The sequence below is a fragment of the Vipera ursinii genome (genome assembly GCF_947247035.1).
Source record: "Vipera ursinii genome assembly, chromosome: Z".
NCBI lineage: Eukaryota > Metazoa > Chordata > Lepidosauria > Squamata > Viperidae > Vipera > Vipera ursinii.
In genome coordinates, this window is record NC_139517.1 from 35971555 (window position 1) to 35995577 (window position 24023).

The 24023-nt window shown below is 40.1% G+C and overlaps 1 protein-coding gene across 1 annotated transcript in view; it reads left to right on the forward strand.

Moving 5' to 3' along the window:
• Window positions 1-24023, forward strand: part of LOC310648451 (acid-sensing ion channel 2) — a gene marked incomplete at both ends in the record, with an annotated part of 625124 nt that overhangs the window by 429314 nt on the left and 171787 nt on the right. The window lies entirely within an intron of this gene.

Below are 24023 nucleotides of genomic sequence, written 5' to 3' on the forward strand. Positions count from 1 at the left end.
TGCTGTTAGAATCAGAGGTTTAAAAGAGGATATTAAGGAGGATTTAAAGCAGCTGGTTTCTGAGGCTCTTGAAGTGGTATTGAACCAGCCAGCATCTGAAATAAGAGCAGCTATGGATAAAGTGTTCCGTGTGAATTCATGGATTGCCAGACAGAGAAAGTTGCCTAGAGATGTGGTGGTGTACTTTGCAAAAAGAGAAATTAGAGATGAAGTTATACAAGCTGCCTATGATGCTAAAGTTGTGATTGCTGATCCAGAAGTCTTGGTTTTAAAAGAAATCCCTCCAAAGATTTTAAGGAGAAGGAAGGACTTTACATTTCTTGTGCAAGAGCTCAAGCAACGAGATATAAGGTTCAGATGGGAGATTCCAGAGGGGCTGATGGTGATGCATGAAGGTAAAAGGTATCGGCTGATTACTGTGAAGCAAGCGCGTGATTTCTACAATAATGTTTTAAAAGCAACCCCATTAACACTTCTGGAAGCTGCAAAGGGATCTGGAGAAGGAGAACATCAAGAGGATGAAACAGAGGATAATGGTGCTGGAGGAGATCAAGCTATAACTTCTTTGGATGATCCTAGAGAGCAAAGAGTAACGCGTGCTGCTTTAAAACGAGCAAAGAAAATAAAAGAACAAGACCAGCAAAAGTCTTCAGAATCTTCACAACGTACTCATAGCCAAGCAGTGGAAGGAGCACGGCCTAAAGAAGATAGTCCTATCAAAGCTGTGCTCCAAGAGCTTTGGGAGGATATGCATGGCAACTAAATTCTTAACTTGGAACGTTAATGGACTAAATTCACCACAAAAGAGGAAGAAAGTTTTTCAATATTTAAAACAATTTAAGATAGATGTTATATGTTTGCAAGAAACGCATATTAGAGTTTTGGATCAAAAGTATTTATCGAACTCGAGGTTGGGTACGCAATTTGTTGCTTCTGCAGAGAACAAGAAAAATGGAGTGGTTGTTTATGTTAAAAGTGCCTTAACAGCAGGCTTAATTGAAGCAGACAAGCATGGAAGATATGTTATGATTGAGCTGCTGTTAGAAGGTAAAAAGACGCTTTTAGTTGGATTATATGCACCTAATCAACAACAAGCTGACTTTTTTAGTTTACTTCACACAAAGCTTACCCAGTTGGATTATAAATCTTTTATTTTTATGGGGGACTGGAATGGTGTTTTGGATGCACAGTTGGATAAGGCTGGAGTTTTCAAGCGCATTCCAAGTCATGCTAGACTGCCTAAATCTTTTTTTGAAATGAAGGATGACCTGGAATTGCGAGATATTTGGCGTGAGAGACATTTGCAGGAGAAGGATTATACTTTTTATTCTGATAGACACCAATCTTTTTCGAGGATTGATTTTATCTTGCTGACTAATGATTTTTTTTGAGGACCAAAAAGGTGAAGATTTGTGCAAGAACTATCTCTGATCACAGTCCAGTTTGGTTAGAGATTGATAAGGAGATAAGAGACAGGCGCTCGTGGCGCGTAAATGAGAACTTGTTTAGAAATCAGAGAAATGTGGAAGAATGCAAACAGCGGATGAAGGATTTTTTTGAGATTAACATGAATAAGGGTACCTCTATGGATATGGTTTGGGATGCTAGCAAGGCCTATATGAGAGGGGTGTTGATATATATGAATAATAAACATAGACGTGCAGTGGAAACTAGAAGGAAAGAACTGGAGAATGAAATAAAGGAAAAAGAAAAGGCTTTGATTTTGAACTCAGAGGATGTGAAGACCAAGGAGGCTATTAGACTGTTAAGAGGACAATTTGATAAATTAATGGCTGATCAAGTGGCGACCAATCTGCGGTTTGCTAGGCATAATACTTTTTGCAACGCTAATAAACCAGGCAGATGGTTAGCTTATAGATTGAGGAAAAAACAAAGGGCTTCTAATATAGATAAGATTGAGTATAAAGGAAGGGTTGTGTTTCAACAGAATCTTATTAAGGATGCTTTTGTGGATTTCTATTTGAAATTATATGCTAAAGAGGAAATTAATGAAAAAGATATTGATATATATTTGGAGAATGCTAGCATCCCGGTTCTTACGCAAGTACAAAAAGAGGGGATTAATCAACTGAATTTTCACAGCAATTAAGGAATTGAAGGTGGATAAAGCACCAGGTACGGATGGCTTGACTGCGGCCTATTACAAAAATTTACAATTAGAGATGATAAAACCGTTAAAGGAACTGTTCCAGACAATCCAGAGGGGGGGAAAGGTGCCACCGTCTTGGAGAACAGCTTTTATTTCTTTGATTCCGAAGGAAGACCAAGATGCTACTCAAGTTAAAAACTATAGACCGATATCGCTTTTAAATACAGATTACAAGATATTTGCTAAGGTTTTGGCTAATAGACTGATGAGGGTTCTGCAACAGGTGATTCATGGGGATCAAACGGGGTTTATTAGTGGTAGGCAAATGAAAAATAATGTGAGGCATATAGTTGATGTGTTAGAGTTTTTGGAAAGGAACAACCAGATCGCTGCGGTGCTAATTTTTTTAGATGCTGAAAAAGCTTTTGATCAATTGAATTGGAAATTTTTGTTGAAAGTTTTAGACAAAATGGATTTTGGGGAAAATTTTTTACAACCGATTAAGGCATTATGTCAAAAACAAACTGCCCGAATTATAGTTAATAATAGCTTGACGGAAGCATGTAATATTGAGAAGGGCACAAGGCAAGGGTGTCCGTTATCGCCCTTGTTATTTGTGTTAACATTAGAGATATTATTGGTTAAAATTCGGAATTCGGAAAAAATTAAGGGGATACAAATTGGAGATAAGGACTACAGATTGAGAGCATTCGCAGACGATCTGGTTGTTACAGTGACCCAGCCAGAGAACTCTGTTGTGGACCTGATGGAGATAATAACACAATATGGGAAGGTTTCTGGATTTAAAGTTAATATACAGAAAACCAAAATTTTGGCCAGAAATATGACAGTTTCTCAAAAGGCTCTCTTAGAAGGATTAACTGGATTTGAGATTGTTAAAAGGGTTAAATATTTGGGGGTGATTTTGTCGCCCTCTAATACAAAGCTATATAAAAATAATTATGAAAAACTATGGGGGAAAATTCAAAAAGAATTGGAGAGTTGGGAAAAATTGCAATTGTCTTTGTTGGGACGGATTGCAGCAGTAAAAATGAATGTCCTGCCTAAATTTTTATTTTTATTTCAAATGATACCGATTCTTAAGAAAGATTCTAATTTGGAGGAATGGCAGCGAGGTATCAATAAATTTGTATGGGCAGGGAAAAAGCCATGAGTTAAACTTAAGATTATGCAGGATACTCGTGAGAGAGGTGGCCTTAAATTGCCTAATTTTAAATTATATTATGAAGCTGCTGCATTAGTAGGAATAAGTGATTGGATTAATTTGACGCAAGGGAGGTTATTAAATCTTGAGGGCCATGATTTGTTGTTTGGCTGGCATGCATATTTGTTGTATGATAAGAAGGTAGACAACGTGTTTAGGGTGCATATTTTAAGACAGGCATTGCTGAGAGTTTGGAAGAAGTATACACATAAGTTAAGTTGCAAGATACCATTGTGGGCAATTCCAAAACACGCAATAGAAAATATACATGCTGGCTTCAAACATGATGTGACTACGTACAAGGAGATCCTCAGCTTGGAAAGAAATGTTTGGTGTTTGAAATCATATAGCCTCTTGCGAGAAGAGAAGGTTGTTCAAAATTGGTTTCAATATATTCAGTTACGGGCCAGGTGGAAAGAAGATCAGAAAAATGGATTTACAATGACTGATGAAAATTTGATAAAGCAAATCAGAAATCAGGGACCAGCACATATCAAACGGATATATCTTGCATTGATAGAGATTGACTCAGAAACAGAGCTTGTTAAGGATTGTATGATAAAATGGGCCCAAAACATCCAGGAAGTTATCACAATGGACACGTGGGAAAAGATTTGGGTGAGGAACGTAAAATTTACTCAAGCTCAAAATCTAAGAGAGAACTTTTACAAAATGTTTTATAGATGGCATTTAGATCCTAAAAAGCTTGCAAGTATGTATCCGAATTATCAGCCTAAATGTTGGAGGTGCGGTGATGAAGATGCAACATATTTTCACATATGGTGGATATGTAAGAAGGTTAAGGCTTTTTGGATAAAAGTTTGGTGGAATATGCAGAAGATTTTTAAACAGAGGATAAAGTTTTGTCCGCAACTTTTTTTGTTGGGAATAATTGCAGACGCTACATTTGTGGACACCAAGTTGATGTTGAACTTAATTACGGCAGCAAGACTTTTGATAGGCCAATATTGGAAGAAAGAGGAACTGCCGACCATAGAAGAGTGGACTTTAAAGGTTTCCGACCTGGCAGAGATGGCGAAGATTTCGGCCTATTTGAAAGATCATTCGCAAGAACGCTATATTATGGAATGGAGAAAATGGATTGAGTTTATCCAGAACAAGTATAGGGTTAAGAAGTTTTATGTAGCATTTGAATAGGTCTTCTTTCGTTTTTTTTTCTTCTTTTTTATTTTAGTTTCTTTTTATACATATTCAATATTACTAAGGCTTGTTTTATCCTATATAAGCTAGAGAGTGATGGATTTTAGAGTTTACAGTTGTTAGTATATGATTGTTTATGATTGCTTTTTATATATATACCTTGTATTTAGCTCTGGGAAGTCGGGGGGGGAGGGGGGGAGGGGGGGAGGTAGGGGGGGGGAGGAGGGAGGGGGAAGGGGGGATTTTTAAAGGAAAATTGTATCTTAAAACTTTTCAATAAAAAAAATAAAAAAAAATAAAAGGCCCCTTGGATGCAGTTCCTAAACAATTGGAGCATCACTTGAACACCATTGGCATTGACAAAATTACCATCAGTCAATTGCAAAAGGCAGCTCTATTTAGAATAGCTTATATTCTGCAGCCCTAACTTTAACACCATCAAACAACAACTTCTGCTTATCCCAGTTCCTTAGGAAGGACTGGATAGGTAGATAAAAATGCCAAATTTAGTCTAAATATCTGGCTGACTGTGCAACCAAACATAAATAATACCAGTAATCTTTATGTATGTCATCATTGGGTTTCAAACTGAACATTTCAGTAGCTTTATTTAGGTTCAGAGGAGTAGATTGAACTAATGATTTACAGCCCTGAAGCATAATTGGTATGATTAGGGATTTTAAACAGCTGCTTGCAGCATGTAATAATTCATAATACCTATTTGTGAATCAATGTGAATTTTCTTTGCAAGTGTGAGCACACATGGAGCTTCCAGAGCCATCTTTAGCTTTATGAAGTTTTTGTTGCATATTGACAGGTTGTAATCTACCATTAAAACCAATTAATTATGTATTCTTGTGAAATCTGTAGATGATTAGTTTCCTGTTTTTCAACAAGCTGTATAGGTTTGCCTGTCCCTTTTTGTTTGGTTTTGGATGTAAACAGACAGTTTCCATTTTTCTCTAATGATTTCTGGAGTGAGGCACAACTGCTCAGGGAAAGTGCTGTCTAGTTCCCATGCTAGTAGCAATCATGTCTCTATTAAGCTCTGCTTTTGAGTGTCCCTAGAGCTTAAAGCTAGCTAGTACTGAAAAAGGTGAGATTGGTTCAATAAAGCTATTCTTAATGTAGTCTCAATGTAGGGATATAGAATTTAGCATGAGAGTAATGGAGCAACTCTCACAAAGATCAGTCAATGAGCATATGGCATTTTAATTCTTGTTTGAACCTTTAAAATCTGAGAAGCAAATCTAACTTATGCCTGTACGTTCTGGTTAAAAAGGTGATTTAAAACCTGTATTATATCACATATATTCTGTACTGTAATTAGTTAAAAAGGAAGTACATAGGAAGCTTTCTTGTAAATGTCTGATCTAATTTATCTAGCTCTCCTGGCATTCAGATTTTTAGAGGGAGAGACTTTTACAATTCTATTTGGAGATGTTAGGGGTTGAATTTGGGGCTTCCTCTCTTCAAAATAAGTAACATTTGGCTACAGAGTCAGAACACTGATTTGTGTTGCAGCTTTATGTGTGGGAGTAAAAGATGATTGTTCTGCAGGCTATGTTTCCAGTATTTGTTTCCTGGTGTGACTAGTCTGAAGTTCGATATTGCTTCCCATTTGGGATGGGAGAACATCCACAGAATATCCAGTTTCTTTCTGTATTTCAAGAGAGTTGTGAACCTTCTTCACAATATTTGTTTATACTGAAAATCAATTGGTTCCCCTTCCCTGAACCCATCTCCCTCAAATTGTGTTGGGACATAACATCCAGGAAGAATAGCCATGTATGCATATGCACAGATGTACATATGTGCATGTATGTTTCCTTAGGTTGCTAGTTCAAGTCCCCAACCTTTCACCAGTACAGAAGCTAAACAAGACAGATATTTATTTATTTATTTATTTATTTATTTATTTATTTATTTATTTAGATTTATATACCGCCCTTTCCCGAAGGACTCAGGGCGGTTTACAGGGTATTTAAAACAAGAAATACAAAAGTTAAAAACAATTTTAAAAATTACATCAATCCCTGAAAAAAAGTAAAAACTCCAATTAAAATTAAAATTAAAATTCTCAGCCTGGTCCAGAGAGCTCAAAGAGCCAGGTCTTCAGGTCCTGGCGAAATGAACGGAGGTCAGGGGCAGTCCTGAGCTCCACGGGCAGCTGATTCCAGAGGGCAGGCGCACCCACTGAGAAGGCTCTCCCCCTGGGTGTTATCCGCCGGCAATCTTTTACCGGCAGCACCCTGAGCAGACCCTCCCTGTGGGAGCGCACTGGACGAAGGGAACTTGATGCTGGCAGCAGGTGTTCCCTCAGATATCCCGGACCCAAGCCATTTAGGACTTTATAGGTCATCACCAGCACCTTGAATCTCACCCGGAGGGCAACCGGGAGCCAATGCAGCTTGCGGAGTAGAGGTGTTACATGGAAGTATCGGGAAACCCCCATCACAACTCGCGTGGCCGCATTCTGCACCAGCTGAAGCCTCCGAGTGGTCCTCAAGGGCAGCCCCATGTAGAGAGTGTTGCAGTAGTCTAAGCGGGAGGTCACGAGCGCATGAGCATCTTGGTCCAGGTAGGGTCGCAACTGGCACACCAGGCGAACCTGGGCAAAAGCCCCCCTGGTCACGGCTCCTATATGGTCTTCAAAACTGAGCCGGGAGTCAAGGAGGACGCCCAGGTTGTGAGCCCTATCAATGGGGGGTAACACCTCACCCCCCCATCGTTAAAGGTGGAATGGTCTGGTTAACCCGAGATGCCGATATGCACAGCCACTCAGTCTTGGCAGAATTGAGACGAAGCCTGTTTCTCCCCATTCAGACCTGGACCGCCTCTAGGCAATGGGACATCACGGCGAGGGCATCGCTGGGTTGGTTCGGGGTGGAAAGAAAAAGTTGGGTATCATCAGCGTACTGATGATACCCCACCCCGAAACCACGAATGATCTCACCCAGCGGCTTCATGTAGATGTTGAACAGGAGGGGCGAGAAAACCGACCCCTGAGGAACTCCACAAACGAGAGGCCTCGGGGTGGACCTCTGCCCTCCCATCAACACCGACTGCGAGCGGCCCAGGAGATAGGAGAACCACCGTAAAACGGTGCCTCCCACTCCCAACCCCCTGAGACACCACAGTAGGATACCATGGTCGATGGTATCAAAAGCCGCTGAGAGATCTAATAGGACTAGGACAGAGGAACAACCCCTGTCCCGAGCCCGCCAGAGATCATTCACCAGCGTGACCAATGCCGTCTCCGTGCTGTGCCCGGGCCTGAAACCCGATTGGTATGGGTCCAGATAATCAGTTTCCTCCAGGAACAGAGGAAGCTGATGCGCCACCACACTCTCAACAACTTTTGCCAAAAAGCGAAGGTTGGAGACTGGACGATAATTATTTAAAACAGCTGGGTCCAGGACAGGCTTTTTGAGGAGGGGTCTCACTACCGCCTCCTTCAAGGTGGCGGGGAAGACACCCTCCTTCAAAGAAGCGGTTATTACTGCCTGGAACCAGCCTCGTGTCTCCTCCTGGGCCGCATAAACCAGCCAGGAGGGGCACGGATCCAACAAACAGGTGGTGGAGCTCAGCCTCCCCATGATCCTGTCCACATCATCAGGGGAAACAGGATCGAACTCAGTCCAGATAACATGCTCAAGACCGTCCGATTCCTCCACGTCAGACTCCGCCCAGTCAGAGTCCAGACCGGCCCGGATCTGAGCGATTTTGTCCATCAGATGATGACTAAACTCCTCGGCCCGTCCCTGTAAGGGATCCTCCCTCACCTCCTGGTTAAGGAGGGAGAGAGTCACCCTAAACAGATATAACTTGATGGGGCAGAAAAGACAAGGTTGGGATGTTTTAGAAGAGCTTTGTAGGCATTAATGTAAGACTTAAAGGGATTTGGGCTATTCTGATTATCCCAAATGACTACCGTAGATTCTAGAACCTGAACTTTATGAGATAAAACTTTGCAGTATGATTGAATTAAAATGAATGTGTAATTTTCTTATGCTTCCTCATTTATGTTTTGCATGTGGCAAGGGTATTTTTTTTGTCCTTATAAAATTTCAGTAATGACACACTTGATTAATTTATTTACTGTTTGGGGGGGGATTTGTTTTAATCATTCATTCCAAAGAATACTGTTTCATGCTATGGGTTTTGAAACTTTCCCTTTTTCTTTTCCTTTTTATACTTTTTCTATCCTCCTGCCTCACCCTACTGGATCTCTTAATATTTGTAATTTACTTTTTGAATAATAGGCATTCCCACTTCCCTCATGAAGAAAATTATCTTTAGGCCCTTGAGTTTTAAAGTTTCTTAATAATATCAGAGAGAAGTACAAATTAAAAATTAAAGCAATTGCTAATCTCCTGGAAGCACACATACACACACAACAGGCACAAAGATTTTCAAATGCTATTCAGTTATGAAGAACTGCTTATTGTGATATAATGAGATGTAATTTTCAAATAGGATTTTCAGCTTGGGAGAAAAAGAGAAATAGGAAATACATTTTTTCCCCTACAGAGCTTTTCTTTAGTGAACTCATGAGCTGCATGGTCATAATGAGAGCGACTTATAGCCAACACAAGAGGCCACATGTGAACTAGCTTTTAGTACTGAACCTGGTGTGATAGCATAAGAGTGTTTTAGGATTGCAAAGTTAAATGAGGACCCACTGGAACTTGTGTGCACATAGAGTTTAGTTATTAGATTTGGTTGTGGTCTCTGAAGAAACCACCTTTTATCTTTAAAAAAACAAAAACATCCCAAAGCTGGAGTATCAAATAAGATCTGATTTTCAACAAGACAAAGATTTTCAGGATTTTGTAGAACATAATGCTCTGTTTAATCGAAGCTCTTTAAAAAGCTGTTCTAGTGGTTGCTATGGCCCACTGGGGTCTTAAAAGCCAATAAGACTTGAATGACTACTGTTGAATGTTTTTGGCTGCTCCAATCATGAAATAACTGATTTCTGAAATCTCACTTGTATACATATAGTTGAGGTGGAGTTATAGGTTTTGGTTAGATTCTTCTTTAAATATTTCAGCTGTTTGCAATAGGCAAGGACAAAAATAGGCATGGCAGGAATTTCAGGAATACTCTTGTAGAGTGATGATGCTTCAATTGTGTCTGATTCTCTGCAATTCTATGGACTAAAATTCTTCCCACATTTTCCAATCTTGCATGGCTTCTTTCATTTATTTTATGCTCTGGCTGATATCATTTTTGATGTTGTTCAGCCACTGTAGGTTTTTTTTTGGGGCTGCTTCATTTCCTTTTACTGCTGACAGTTCCAAGCCTAACTGCCTTTTCTAGTGACATGAAATAAGTAAGGCTGACTTCTGTGATTTTGCCTTCCAATGATATATCTGGTTTTATATGCTCTAGTTCTTGTTTGTTTGTCACATTTGCTGTCCAAGGAATGCACAGGAGCCTTCTCCAATATCACAACTGAAGGAGTCAATTTTTTCCTATCTAATTTTTTTCATACTCCAACTTTTGCAGTTTTTGGTAGCAATGGTAAACATAATAGTGTGGATTAATTTGCCTTTAGTTGTCATGCTGATATCCATGCTGTTCCATACATGATTCGTGCTCATAATTGTGCAATCAAATGCAATTCAACATTTTATTTCTGGATCTCATTCAGAAAGAGTGAATACATGCGATCCTAGAAAGTGAATTCTTCCATCCATTTGATCTCTTCATTGTTGATTGCTATTGTGACATTTCCATTCCTTGCAGTAGTCATGAATTTAGGCTTTTGATGTTCAGGAACAGGACACATTTCTCACTTTTTTCTTTAGTTCTTTTGATCAGATCATTGAGGTATTCTTTGGTTTCTGAATGGGTAGAAAAATGTGGGTTAGACAGCATCACCATCAGATGGATTCGTAGCTGGCTGACCGGATGTACTCAGCATGTGGTCCTCAATGGAACTGCATCTACATGGAGGGAAGTGTGTAGTGGGGTGCCCCAGGGCTCTGTTCTGGGCCCAGTGCTCTTCAACATCTTCATCAACGGTTTGGACGAGGGGATAGATGGGGAACTCATCAGATTTGCAGATGACACCAATCTGGTAGGAATAGCCAACACTCCAGAAGATAGGCTTAAGATACAGAAGGATCTTGACAGACTTGAACATTGGGCACTATCTAATAAAATGAAAATCAATGATGAAAAAAACAAGGTTCTACATTTAAGAAAGAAAAACCAAATGCACAGCTTTAGTATAGATGGTACCTTGCTCAATAGTAGTAACTGTGAGAGGGATCTCGGTCCTAGTGGACAATCACTTAAATATGAGCCAGCAGTGTGCTGCAGCTGCCAAAAAAGCCAACACAGTGCTAGGCTGCATTAACAGAGGGATAGAATTAAGAACACATGAAGTGTTAATACCACTTTACAATGCCTTGGTAAGACTACACTTGGAATACTGCATCCAGTTTTGGTCACCACAATGTAAAAAAGATATTGAGACTCTAGAAAGAGTACAGAGAGGAGCAACAAAGATGATTAGGGGACTGGAGACTAAAACATATAAGGAACAGTTGCTGGAATTGGGTGTGTCTAGTGTAATGATGAGAGGGAAGAGGGGTGAAATGATAGCAGTGTTCCAATATCTCAGGGGTTGCCACAAAGAAGAGGGAGTCAAGCTATTCTCCAAAGTATCTGAAGGCAGGACAATAAGCAACAGATGGAATCTAATCAAAGAGAGAAGCCAGATGTTCAGACTGGATTTGGCATTTTTGTCTACCTATCAAGTCCTTACCAAGGACCTGGGTTAGGCAGATGTGGATGTTTGATGGTATTATAGATATCGTCGCAGGATGGAAGCAGTTCCTAGTAAGGCCGCCTTTTGCAATTGACTAATGGCGAATTTGTCAATGCCAATGGTGTTCAAGTGGTGCTCCAGTTGTTTTGGGATTCTACCCAAAGCACCTATTACTATTGGTACTACCCTTGCTTGCCTTTGCCACAGTCTTTCTATTTCTATTTGTTGGTCTTTGTATTTTGTTATCTTCTCCAGTTCTTTCTCATCTATTCTGCTGTCTCCAGGCACTGCCACATCCACTATCCACATAATTAATTAATTTTTATTTTTATTTTTATTTTATTATTATTATTATTATTATTATTATTATTATTATTATTATTATTATTATTATTATTATTATTTCTTCAATGGACAGTAAATTTCAGCTCTTTGTATCACTGATCTTGATCAAGCATTAGATTGTATCCAAAAAAATTTGCCCATTTAATTATGCAATCTTTAACATGTTCATCTGCCATATTCATTTTCAATAAAAGTGTATACATCTCAATAGTAACATTTTCAGCCTTGGTTGAATTCAATTCAAAGTCAGTTTCCTTATTTGTAAAATCATTATTCTTCTTGTCCAATTTAAATCTTTCTCTCAGTTGAATATAAGCAACTATTGACAAATATGATCCTCAATTTCTAGTTCTTTTGTTGATTTTAATTTAGATTCTCCTTTTAAAAAAGTCAATAAATCAGCAGAGGTCAACCAAGTTTGTGTTTCTCTTCTTATAAAAAAGCTTCTTGGTGTGACAACTATGAAGGATTTTTGAGAATCAATCTTTCTTTACATCTATTCCAAATCCTCAATGTGGCCTAATGAAGTTACTATTAAAATCTATATTAACCTTCACTTTATCTTACCATAAATAGCTGTGCCATGTTGTTGTTGCATGCTCTTCAGGAGAATCTTGCTAGTGTGAGGAATGAGGGCAATGATATGGTAATTGGAACAATCCTTGAAGTTGCCCTTTTTTTTAAGCTCTTGTAGGGTAGAAAAACAGAATTTTAAGACTGTCTTGATTTCTCACTGTCTCATCTTATACCAAACAAAGTCATGTTTCTCAGACTTTAGTTCTATTTTCTAAAAGTCTCCCTTAACAATTCATTTCTTCCTCATTCTCAGGGTGAGTTTTATATCTCTTCAGAAAATATGAACATACTAAACATCTTGTGATACATAATGTTGTCAAGCCAAGAAGATGATTCTGAGTCCTTACCCTGTAAAGGGCTAACCTGAGCTTTTCACTGTTGGTCTTCTGAGTATGGAGTATGTGCAGTCTGTAGCAAGACAATAGGACAAGTTTATTGGTGATTAGCCATTAGGCCATAGGAAGTCTGTAGTAGATCCAGTCTGCTTACAGGCTCAGCTTTTAGTTAGCAAATCTTCTTACCAAGTGATTCCTTCAGATTACATGTCGAATGCCCTGATTGCACAGATTAGAATGTTTTCAAAGATACCTCTGCAGACATGGGTGAATCACAGATACTGTAACATCATATGTTAGTTTTTGTGAAGACCTATGTGTGCCAACCAGAAGCCTGCAAATACATAGTAACAACAAGCCTTAGTTCACAACTAAACTCAAGCAGCTATGCCATGCCAAAGAGGAAGTCTACAGGAAAGGAGATAAAATGCTGTATGATCAGGCCAGAAATGTATTAACAAGGGAGATCAGAGCAGCAAAAGAAGCTAGTCTGAAAAGCTAAGGAATCAACAAATGAACCAGCAAACAACAAACTTTCTTTCCATGTTGAAGGTAATCTACAACTGGCAGATGACCTGAATGTGTTTTACTATAGGTTTGAGAGGAAACCACTGTCACTTATCACCACCATCTCCATCTCTGATACACCAACAACAGCCAAGCCCCCTACAACTGACACCATCCCTTTGCGCCTCCCACCTCTAGTGATCACAGAAAATGATGTGCAAGGTCAGTTTCACAGACAAATGCCTGGAAAAGCACCAGGCCCAAACAAGGTAATTCCTTCTTGCTTGAAAGCTTGTGCTGACCAACTGATCAAACATCTCCACCCGCATCTTTAACACCAGAGATGTTTTATGTTTCTTCTTGCTTCAAACGTTCTACTATCATCCCAGTGCCGAAGAAACCCTTCATCAAGGAGCTGAATGACTACAGATCGGTTGCTCTGACATCCATAGTTATGACAATCTTTGAAAGGCTAGTGCTGGCCCACCTGAAATCTATTACATATTCATCGTTAGACCCCTTGCAATTTGCCTACTGAGCAAAGAAATTGGCAGATGGTTCTGCACTACATGCTACAACATTCTGAACCTCCAAGGACCTATGCAAGATCCTTTTTGTAGACTTCAGCTCAACATTCAATACCATCATTCCAGATATTCTTCTAATTAAACTAATTCAGCTGGCTGTGTCTGACCTCACTTGTAAGTGGATCATAAGCTGTCTAAAAGCAGAAAGCAGCAGGTGAAGCTAGGCAAAATCATATCAGATATTGTACAATTAACACAGGCCCCTCCCCAGATCTGTAAGCTCTCTTCTTTCCATATACTAATGACTGAATCTCAAAGAATCCCTCTGTTAAAATACTGAAGTTTGCAGATGATACAACAGTGATGGGTGTCATTCAAGACAATAACAAATCAGCATACAGAGAGGAAGTTGAACGAGCCTTGTGGTGCAGCTAGAACAATCTTGAACTGAACACACTCAAAACAGTAGAAATGATAGTAGATTTTAAAAGAAGCCTTCCTATTCTACCTCTTACAATACTAGACAATACAGTATCAACAGTAGAGACCTTCAGGTTTCTAGGTTCTATAATATCTGAAGATTTAAAATGGACACCTAACATCAAAAATGTCATCAAAAAAGGACAACAAAGAATGTTCTTCCTGCGCCAACTCAGAAAGTTCAGATTGCACAAAGAGCTGCTGATGGAATTATTGAGTCTGTCATTTGCACCTCTATAACTATCTAGTTTGGCACTGCAACCAAACAAGACAGACACAGACTTCAACGGATAGTTAGAACTGCAGAAAAAACCATTGCTACCAGCCTGTCTTCCATTGAGGACTTGTATATTGCATGAGCCAGAAAGAGGGCTGTGAAAATATCTACAGACTTTTATTGGGTATCAGAGGAGCCGGGGAGCGATGCTGCCTCAAGAGGGAAGAGCGTCGGGCGGGAGCCAGCAGGGCAGTCCTGCACACGCCCGCACTCCCCGGCTGCTAAGGAGTGCTCCTTAACAGCTGGGGAGCGCGCGCGTGCACAGGACTGCCCTGCCAGCTCCCGCCAGACGCCAGCCTGCCCTGCTTCCTCCACAGTGAGAGGGGAGGGCGTGCCTTCCCGGGCTCGCTGATTTTCCGGTGTATAAGACGAAAAATCTTGAAAATCATCTCAAAAGTTGGGGGGTCATCTTATACGCCCAGTCGTCTTATACGCCAGAAAATACGGTACTGTATATTCCAGGGCAGAGTTTGTGCACCAACTTGGAAACAGAGGTGATAATCACTGCCTTGTTTCTGAGTTGCTGATTTCCTTTCATTAAATGAATGAGACGCACAATTTCTGATAGGCAGGGAGCAGTTCAGCTTCTGCTCTGATTTATCAAGAACTGAACTTGACCTCCCACCAGGACGTGAGCAGAATTAATGCCTTTTTAACCCTGCCCTGGAATTTGTGGTGAAGCTCAGTAGCCTCACAGCCCCTGGCTTTTAACATAAAGATTTCTTCCAGGATTGACCTCTGATCACTGTGTGCTAATTAGAGGCTGTAAAAAGCAGAACCTATACTATTTAATTTTCACAGAAATTAGGACTAATATTTGCACATGGGCAATAGGACTTGATTGCCATCCTTTAAGCACACAGGGTTAGAAGAATTTAATTGGTGGAATAAGTGATAGGGGTACCAGAACATTCAGTCCCACTATCTCATATGCAAAGATTTTTATCATATTTTAATGGAGATGATTAATATCTGATTAATCTCTGGATACCGAGTGGGATGCATAGGATTGGAAAGTGTTTTTTTCTTCCTTTCTTTGTTTTGTCTTGCATATGGACATCATGAAAATCAATGAAACAAGCATTCTTTCATTCTGTGTTTGATGAATACATTTTCTAGATGCTATCTAGTTTTGGATTATTTTCCAGAGAACAATAAATAAAACATTTCAAAACAAGGCGATGAATAGAACAATAGCACAGTTCCTAAAATATTCTTTAAACAGAAACTGGAATATTCTCATACTGCATGATTTGAAAACACTTGTAAGCCCTCTTCTAGCATAGCTGTATGAAATATGATGTCATCTGTAAAGATTTATGCTGTAATAAATTCATAAGGTGGGTAACACCCAGGGGTAGGGCCTTCTCAGTGGGTGCACCTGCCCTGGGGAACCAGCTGCCTGCGGAGCTTAGGACTGCCCCCAACCTCTGTTCATTCCGCCAGGACCTGAAGACCTGGCTCTTCGAGCTCTCTGGCCCAGGCTGAGAATATTTTTAATTTTAATTTTAACTGGGTTTTAATTTTCTCAGGGTTCTATTTAATCTCTTTTAATTTGTTTTAACGTTTGTATTGACTGTTTTTTAAATGCCCTGTAAACCACCCTTAGTCCTTCGGGAAAGGGCGGTATATAAATCTAAATAAATAAATAAATAAATAAATAAATAAGTAAGTAAGTAAGTAAGTAAGTAAGTAAGTAAGTCTGTGTTTTTACTCCAGTGAAGTGATTCTGCCATAGAAGACCTTAAATGAATAAAAGGGGACTGATAGATAATCTTACATCCACCACCAGGTCATGCTGCCATTGCTCTGATAAAAAAAAATCAAGCCTGGCGTGTGGCCACTGTCCTGAGTCAGTTCATTTATAATCTGGGTGGCCATGAATTCCTGGGCTGCTTCTGTGGCTGATGGCGTCCCCCAGAACCGTAGGTCTGGGGAACTCCACCAGCAGCCTCCAGCAGCTCAGGCAGAGAGGTTGCTATGCAGCAGGGAGGCCAGTATATTAGCAACAATCCCATCTGATCCCGTGAGCCAAGTTATTTTCTGAAATAACTACATCTTCTAAAATATAATTTTATTGAAAATCTTTTTATTTTTTAAAAAAACAAGGGAAATACAAACTAGAATAGAATGAGAAGGGGGGGAAAGGAAGAAATAAGAGAAAGCTAAAGTGCAAAAAGAAAAGAAAAATGGAAAGAAAAATAGAAAATAACCCAAAAAGATATAAAGGCTCACGGGATCAGATGGAGTGTCCATCCCACACTCCTATGACCAACAGCAAGATCTCTTGATTTACTCCTTCACAGTAATATCCCCCTCATCCAATCGTATTTCATTGAATTACTAATGTGGGGGGCAAAATGGAGATGAGAATATGTGTGTTGTCTAGAGCAGGGGTCCCCAACCTGTGGACTGTGGCCCATTACTGGGCTGCGGCTGCTTGGCCACTGGGCCACATGAAGGAATGGCCAGTGCATGCACACACACGTGTGCACTCACAACCTCACACTCGTACTAGCAGTGAGCATCTCACCAGCGCTAGCAATGCCTCACCCCCAAGTGTCCTGCTGGTGCTAGCGCCGCCCCACCCCCAAGTGTCCCGCTGGCACTAGTGCCTCCCTATCCCCCGAGCGTCCCACCCCGCTAGCACTGCCCTGCCCCCAAGCGTTCTGCTGGTGCTAGCGTCGCCCCACCCCTGAGCAGGGCAGTATAAGAAACCATGCCCCCTCCAGTCCACGGAAAAAACATTCTCCGCGGAACCGGTCCCTGGTGCTCAAAAGGTTGGGGACCTCTGGTCTACAGTTTCTGGAGCAAAGGCAAGATATAAATATAATATTTACATAAGAGTTGGTAAAGTGGGTAGGAAAGGTAAAGTAAAATGATAGCTGATATTTAATTCATTGAGCTTGCATTAATTATATTTTTGAGATATTCTGTTGGAGTGGACTGCAAGTAATCAAATTAATTTTTGACATGTTCTTAGTAATAAATATATACTCTCTTTTTCAACCTCTGCTCCTTTTCTAGGCTACCTAGTGATTACCAATGGTTGAAATATATCTGCAGATGTCTTGGCTTCTATGAATCTGAACCATTGCTAAGCTTTTGTGAACCCACAATGTATTTACTTTGCTTTAATCGTTAAAGGAAGGAAGGAAGGAAGGAAGGAAGGAAGGAAGGAAGGAAGGAAGGAAGGAAGGAAGGAAAGACAGACCAGAGAATGTGAGAAAGGGATGTAAAGACATCCATATACACAAACTTAAGGAAGACAAAGGAAAACAATGAGGAAGGAACAGTCCCTAAGGAACTTTGAGGAGGAAACAGTCCTAAGGGAAAAGGAGACATTGATAGATTTGTCCAGATAAGCCACCCAATGAGGCTTGCCTTTGCTCTGGGAATAGAAAGGGTAGAGAGGAAAAATCAGTTAGGGATTATGGTGGCTGTACTGTAGTTTGGATCAAAGATAAATCTGCTTCTGTTGCCAAATAATTGTAGTCCAGGACAGAATTATTATTACATTGGCTTCAGGATCAACTAGGAGCTGGACAAGAGACAAGAAACTAAGCTGCCATGTTGAATTGTCCTAAGAGATAATTATCCTAAGAGATCTTTTATTACTCATTGGACTTGATAATTGTTTGGAAGAAAGGCAAGATACATATTTGTTTGTAAACAGGGATTTTTTTTCACTTGGCCATATAATATTTTGTCCATACGGCATTACAGGTGTTCTCTGTGCTGTAGATTGTTTATAGAAAATGTATCTTAATTGCCAGTTAGGCTATTTAGGAGCCAAACATGAAGTTAGGAGGAAATGCAGGGAAAGAGCGTAGGAGATGAGCGTTAACAATGGCACATGTATATATGTGTATATCTTTCACCCACTGAACAACATGGGAGAGTTTCAGTCTTTCTAATTAGAAGTATGATTCACAGTTGTAGTAGCTGAAAATGAACACCTAGAAAGGGAACAATGCATAAGAGAAAATCAAACAGCAGGATGAGGCAATTAATAATAAGCAAGAGGTCAAAAGGAAATTATTTTTCCCATAAGAAGTGCAATCTGGGTTCTTTTGTCTGCCACACGACTGACAGTTATGGTGTCATTTTTCAGAGGAATTGTCTCTGAAAGTATGTTTGCAGCAGAAACAACAAAGTACGTGGGTTTGAACATAAAAGCAAAGCTGAAGATGAACAAAGCAGAATTGGATAAATTACTTCTTTGGAGATTTGGTTTGCATTACGGTTAATCTGTTAACCTGTTATTTGTTTAACTATTGTTGATTGACTAGATTGCAACTGGTAGACTTTCTGAAATATATTTTATCATAAACCATTATCTACAAACTGTATCATACTGAATTTACAAATCAAACTGTGCTATACTATAACAACTCAATGCATTATTCCCACTTGAATCTTGATTGTTATTTCTGTTATCTACTAACATTGCCATACAGTTTTGTGCCATCTGCTGATTTGTTATCTCCATCTGGTTAAGTACTAGCTCATGACAAAACCCTGTTGGTATCACATTCAGAATTTCTTCCAGTTTGGTAGTAAAATATAGGTTATCCTTTATTATTGGCTTTCAGGCCAGGTAATGGATCCTCTTATTAGACACATTAGCCAAACTCAATATAGTAGAATATTTGTACCTCAAGGCTGAAATGAGAGATCTAGTGCTAGTGATGATGTTACCTAGTTTGGGTAATGAAACATCTGCAAGAAAACAATGAAGCTCAGAAAGCACCAAAGACCCCTCATTAGCCAACCCCTTTTTAATTAGCTTATTAACCAGAACGGTTCTTTGCTGAATGCCTTGGTAACATCACAATACAGTATGTTTCCATTATAATTCCATAATTTACTAAGGAAAAAATAGTGATTTTTACATACAGTATGTTATGAAAGGACAACCAGGAATATAAAGGTAAAGGTTCCCCCGCACATGTGTGCTAGTCGTTTCCAACTCTAGAGGCCGGTGCTCATCTCTGTTTCAAAGCCGAAGAGCCAGCGCTTGTCCGAGGATGACTCCGTGGTCATGTGGCTAGCATGACTAGACCCCAAAGGCGCACAGAACGCTGTTACCTTCCCACCGTAGTGGTCCCTATTTTTCTACTTGCATTTTTACGTGCTGTCGAACTGCTGGGTTGGCAGAAGCTGGGACGAGTAACAGGCACTCACTCTGTTACGTGGCACTCGGGATTCGACCCGCCAAACTGCCGACCATCTGATCGACAAGCTCAGTGTCCTAAGCCACTGAGCCACTGCGTCCCTAGGAATATACCTCATTACAAATTTTCTGATGTATGTGAATGTAGGATTTAAGCAAACATAAAATGCCCACTCAAAACAATCAGTTTGATAACAATATGGGGAAAAATCAAAACTAGAATATATGTAAAAATCCCAGGGTGGTTATCAACGATGGAAGCTTTCTCACACACAAATTTGGTAGATTTTGAAAAAAATTGGGCATATAGAGATATTTTGAATGCTGATGGGACATTAAAATCAAAACAAGAGCTGGAAAATCAGCTTGTCAACATGTCAACATGTCATGGTGGGCACTGTTACAAATACAAAATAGATATGAAAAAGATGTGAAACTCTATGGATTTTATAAAGAACAAACTGTATTTGATAAGATATTGTTAACTTCTGATGAGAAATTAATTAAGAAAATTTATAAATTTTGTTAATTTTAGAGATGGAAAGTGAACAGACTAAAGAGACAATGAGAAGGTGGACGAAAAACTTTGGTTATAATATAGAATTAGAAAAATGGCAAAAATTATGGGACAGAAATTATAAACTGACAATGTCAACTGCGTATAAAGAAAATTTATATAAAATGTTCTATCGATGGCATCTGCCACCAGCAAGATTAGCAACAATGTTTTAAAATATGTCAGATAGATGTTGGAAATGTAAACATAATTCAGGTACATACTATCATACAGTATCTGGTGGACATATGATAAAGTAAAGGCCTATTGGAAAAAAAATACATGCTTGGCTAGAAAAAAATATTAGGAGAACATGTAGTATTTAATCCTTAATTTTTCTATTAGGTATAATACTAGAAAAGATTAATAAGCAAAATTCATATTTGGTTCTACATATTACAACGGCAGCAAGAATAATCTATGTGCAATACTGGAAGAATGAAGGAATACCATCAGAGGAAGAAGTAATTAAAAAAATACTGGAATGCACTGAGATGGACAGATTAACTATGAGACTGAAAGACAAAGAAGAAACAGAATATTACCAAAGCTGGAATCTATTCTACAAATGGCTAGAGGAGAGAACCAAAGAATAGGACTTGATTATGTATTAGCGTTTTTTGAACCCAGATCACACGCTGATTGAAAAATTAACATATGTATGTAGAGAAAAAATAATAATAATAAAAAACGTACTTAAAAAAAGAAGAAGAGAAAGAACTGGAGAAAATACAAAGATCTGCCAATAGAAGTGAAAAGACTTTGCCAAAAGAAAGCAAAAATAGTACAAATGGTAATATGTGCCTTGGGTGCAATTGCAAAATATCTGAAGCATCACTTTAACTCCATCAACATTGATAAATTCACCATAAGTCAATTTCAAAATAAAACTTTATTTGCAATAGCTTAGATCCTTGACAATACCTTTAACACTATCAAACAATATCTGCTTATTCCAGGGCCTTGGGAAGGGTTTAATAGGTGGATAAAAATGCCAAGTCCATCTGGTTGACTGTAACCAACCATGATAACAATACGCTTATTCTGCCTAATTTTCAATGATTCTCACAGCAAAAAAAAGTATCAATAACATAAAAAATAAGGATACAAAGGATAATAAATGCAATGAGTCTTACTCTCCCTCTCCAAAGGCCTGGGTGAACCTAAGTTTTCAAAGCTGTTCTGAACAAGTCCAGATCTGAGGAGGAACTTCATTCCAGAGGCAGGTGCTGTTACAAAGAAGACACACTTCTGTGGTTCTGAGAGATGATATTGTTTAACTGAAGGGACCTGAGGTGCACCAACCTTGCAAGATCAAATCTGTGCTTCCAGTTCCCCAGAATTAATACCATCCTTTGAAGTGGGGCCTGAGATGACATCAAAGCATGGAATTGTATTGTCTGATGGTTTTCCTGAACTTACTTGCAATCAGTTCTCATTGCTATGTAAATTGAGGTGGAATGGGACAACCTGCAGCTGATTCACCTCAAATTGGCTCACTGTAGCTGACTTGCTGCAGCTGACTCAACATGGCCGACTCAGCGCAGGATAACTTGCTGCAGGAGAATTGCAGCAGGCCTTGTCTTGATTTAGATTTGAACCTCCTCAAGTTAGAAGTCGTTGAAGCTGGGGTGAGCCAGAGCATAGAGTCCCAGCAGCCTATAAGCTAAGGTGTTTGCTCCATCGGCCAAACCATGGAGCAAGCGCAGCATACCCCAGATTGTTGGGGGCAATTAAGCTGACTTTGTAATAATGCCGCTTGGGGTGTGTGTGAAAGCCCTAATAAGCAGGCATATACATAGAATGAAGGCTACTGCTAAGCTTGTAAGCCGCCCTGAGTCTTCGGAGAAGGGCGGGATATAAATGGAATATAAATAAATAAATAAATAAATAATAAATAATTAATTAATTAAATAAATAAATAAATAAATAAATAAATAAATAAATAAATAAAATCTCTGCATGGATCCAGGCTCAGGATGTGTCTTGAAGAGGGGGTGTGCTGCCACCCCCGCTTCGTCCTGGCACCCCTGCTACGAGGGCCAGCTGCTCTGCTGACATCCAGGTATGGGTTCCAGGCCTCTGGCCTCCCCAAATGGACAGGGCTGGAAGGGAAATCAGTGGGTTCAGGCCTCTTCAGTAGCTTCCTTTTAAAAGGGGTCACAGATTTTTCCAGGGCTATTTACTTAGGAAGAATTTCTAAGATTTTTCCAGTGGCATTTCCACAGCCAGTCAATGAAGGATTCAAATGTGGGGGGGGAATGACAAGAACAGCCTTTGGGGTGAGTGCCACCGTAGCTGCCGCTCCTGAAAACCGTCCTTTTTGTCTTAAAAAGAGAGAGAGCAGCATAGCTAGAATAAATCTCTGTAAGCCGCTAAACTTGAGTTTTGTGCAAATTGATCATTCAACTGTGATACAGGCTTTCCCACATCAAGCAACATATCCAACTTCAATCTGCTTTTAAAATGAAGCTACCCCATGCCCACTGCTTCCCCTTCCAGGTCTGGGCATTTGGCAAGGCTAGAGGTGTGGGACCGATACCTGGGTGTCAGCAGAGCAACTTGCCTTAGGCCTGGATCCACGCATGGACTACCCGGATGTGCCATGCTTGCTCCACAGCTTGGCTGACAGAGCACGTGCCTTGGCCTAAGGCAGGAGTAGGCAACCTTGGCTCTTTTATGACTCGTGGATTTCAACTCCCAGGAATTCTGGGAGTTGAAGTCCACGAGTCATAAAAGAGCCAAGGCTGCCTACCCCTGGCCTAAGGGCTGCTGGGATGCCATGGTCTGGCTCATCCCTGCTTTGAGGACTTCTAAATTGTGAAGGTTCAAACCTAAGTAAGACAATATCTGCTGCAATTCTCTTGTGGCAAGTTGTGTTGCTGCAAATTGGCTGTGGAGAGTCGTCCTACACCTAGTAGTGGGATTCAGATATGTGAACAACCAGTTCTCTGTCTGGATACTGCTTCCGGAAGTCCATTCTGGGCCTGGGCAACAAAAAATTAGCTATCGGTTCTGCCAAAGTGGTGCGAACTGGCTGAATCCCACCATTGCCTACACCCAAATTCAGGAGTTCATTAGGTAGATGTTGCAAATTGCCTATCCTGACCTTTCCCTGCATAGAGCAGAAATTGGTGGTTTCTCTAGAAAATACGAATGCACAACATGGAGGACAACCTTTCAGCAAAAATATTACATCATGAAAGTCATGCATTTTGCATCATGCTGTTGAATTTGTCTTGTTGAAGGGGAGTATTGTTGTACTGAGAAACTCTCACAGAAGTCAGTATTTACCATACATTGTCACACTGATCTTCCCTTTCCTCTTTCCTCTTTTCCTGTTTTGTCATTCTGCACCAGGGTGCTGTTCACCCTGTTGACCTATGACTGTTGTGCTAGGTTTGCCACCAACCATATTGTGAAGTTCGCAGATGATACAACAGTAGTGGGCCTTATTCATGATGACAGTGTGGATGCTTACCACAAGGAGGTTGAGGGGTTGGTGAACTGGTGTAAGGAAAACAGTCTAGTTTTAAATATTGGAAAAACAAAGAGATCATTGTCAATTTCAGAAAAGGCAGGCACAGCCACACTTCTCTGTGTATTAATGATTCACCTGTGGAGATGGTTACCAGCATCAAATTCCTGGGTGTGCAGTTAACAAGTAGGCTGGCTTGGTCGCTCAACAGTGAGACACTGGTGAAGCGGGCACAGCAGCGCCTGCATTTTCTGTGTCGCATGAGAAAAGCTCATCTTCCTTCCCCTGTTCTGACCACTTTCTACAGGGGGACGATTGAGAGCATCCCGTTATAGAGCATCACAGTCTGGTTTGGAAGCATCACTGCTTCAGACAGGAAGGCGGTGCAGAGAGTGGTGAGGATGGCCGAAAAGATCATTGGCAGTTCCCTCCCTCTCATCCAGGACATACAGTAGCACAGAAGCATTGCTTGAGCAGGGTCCATAA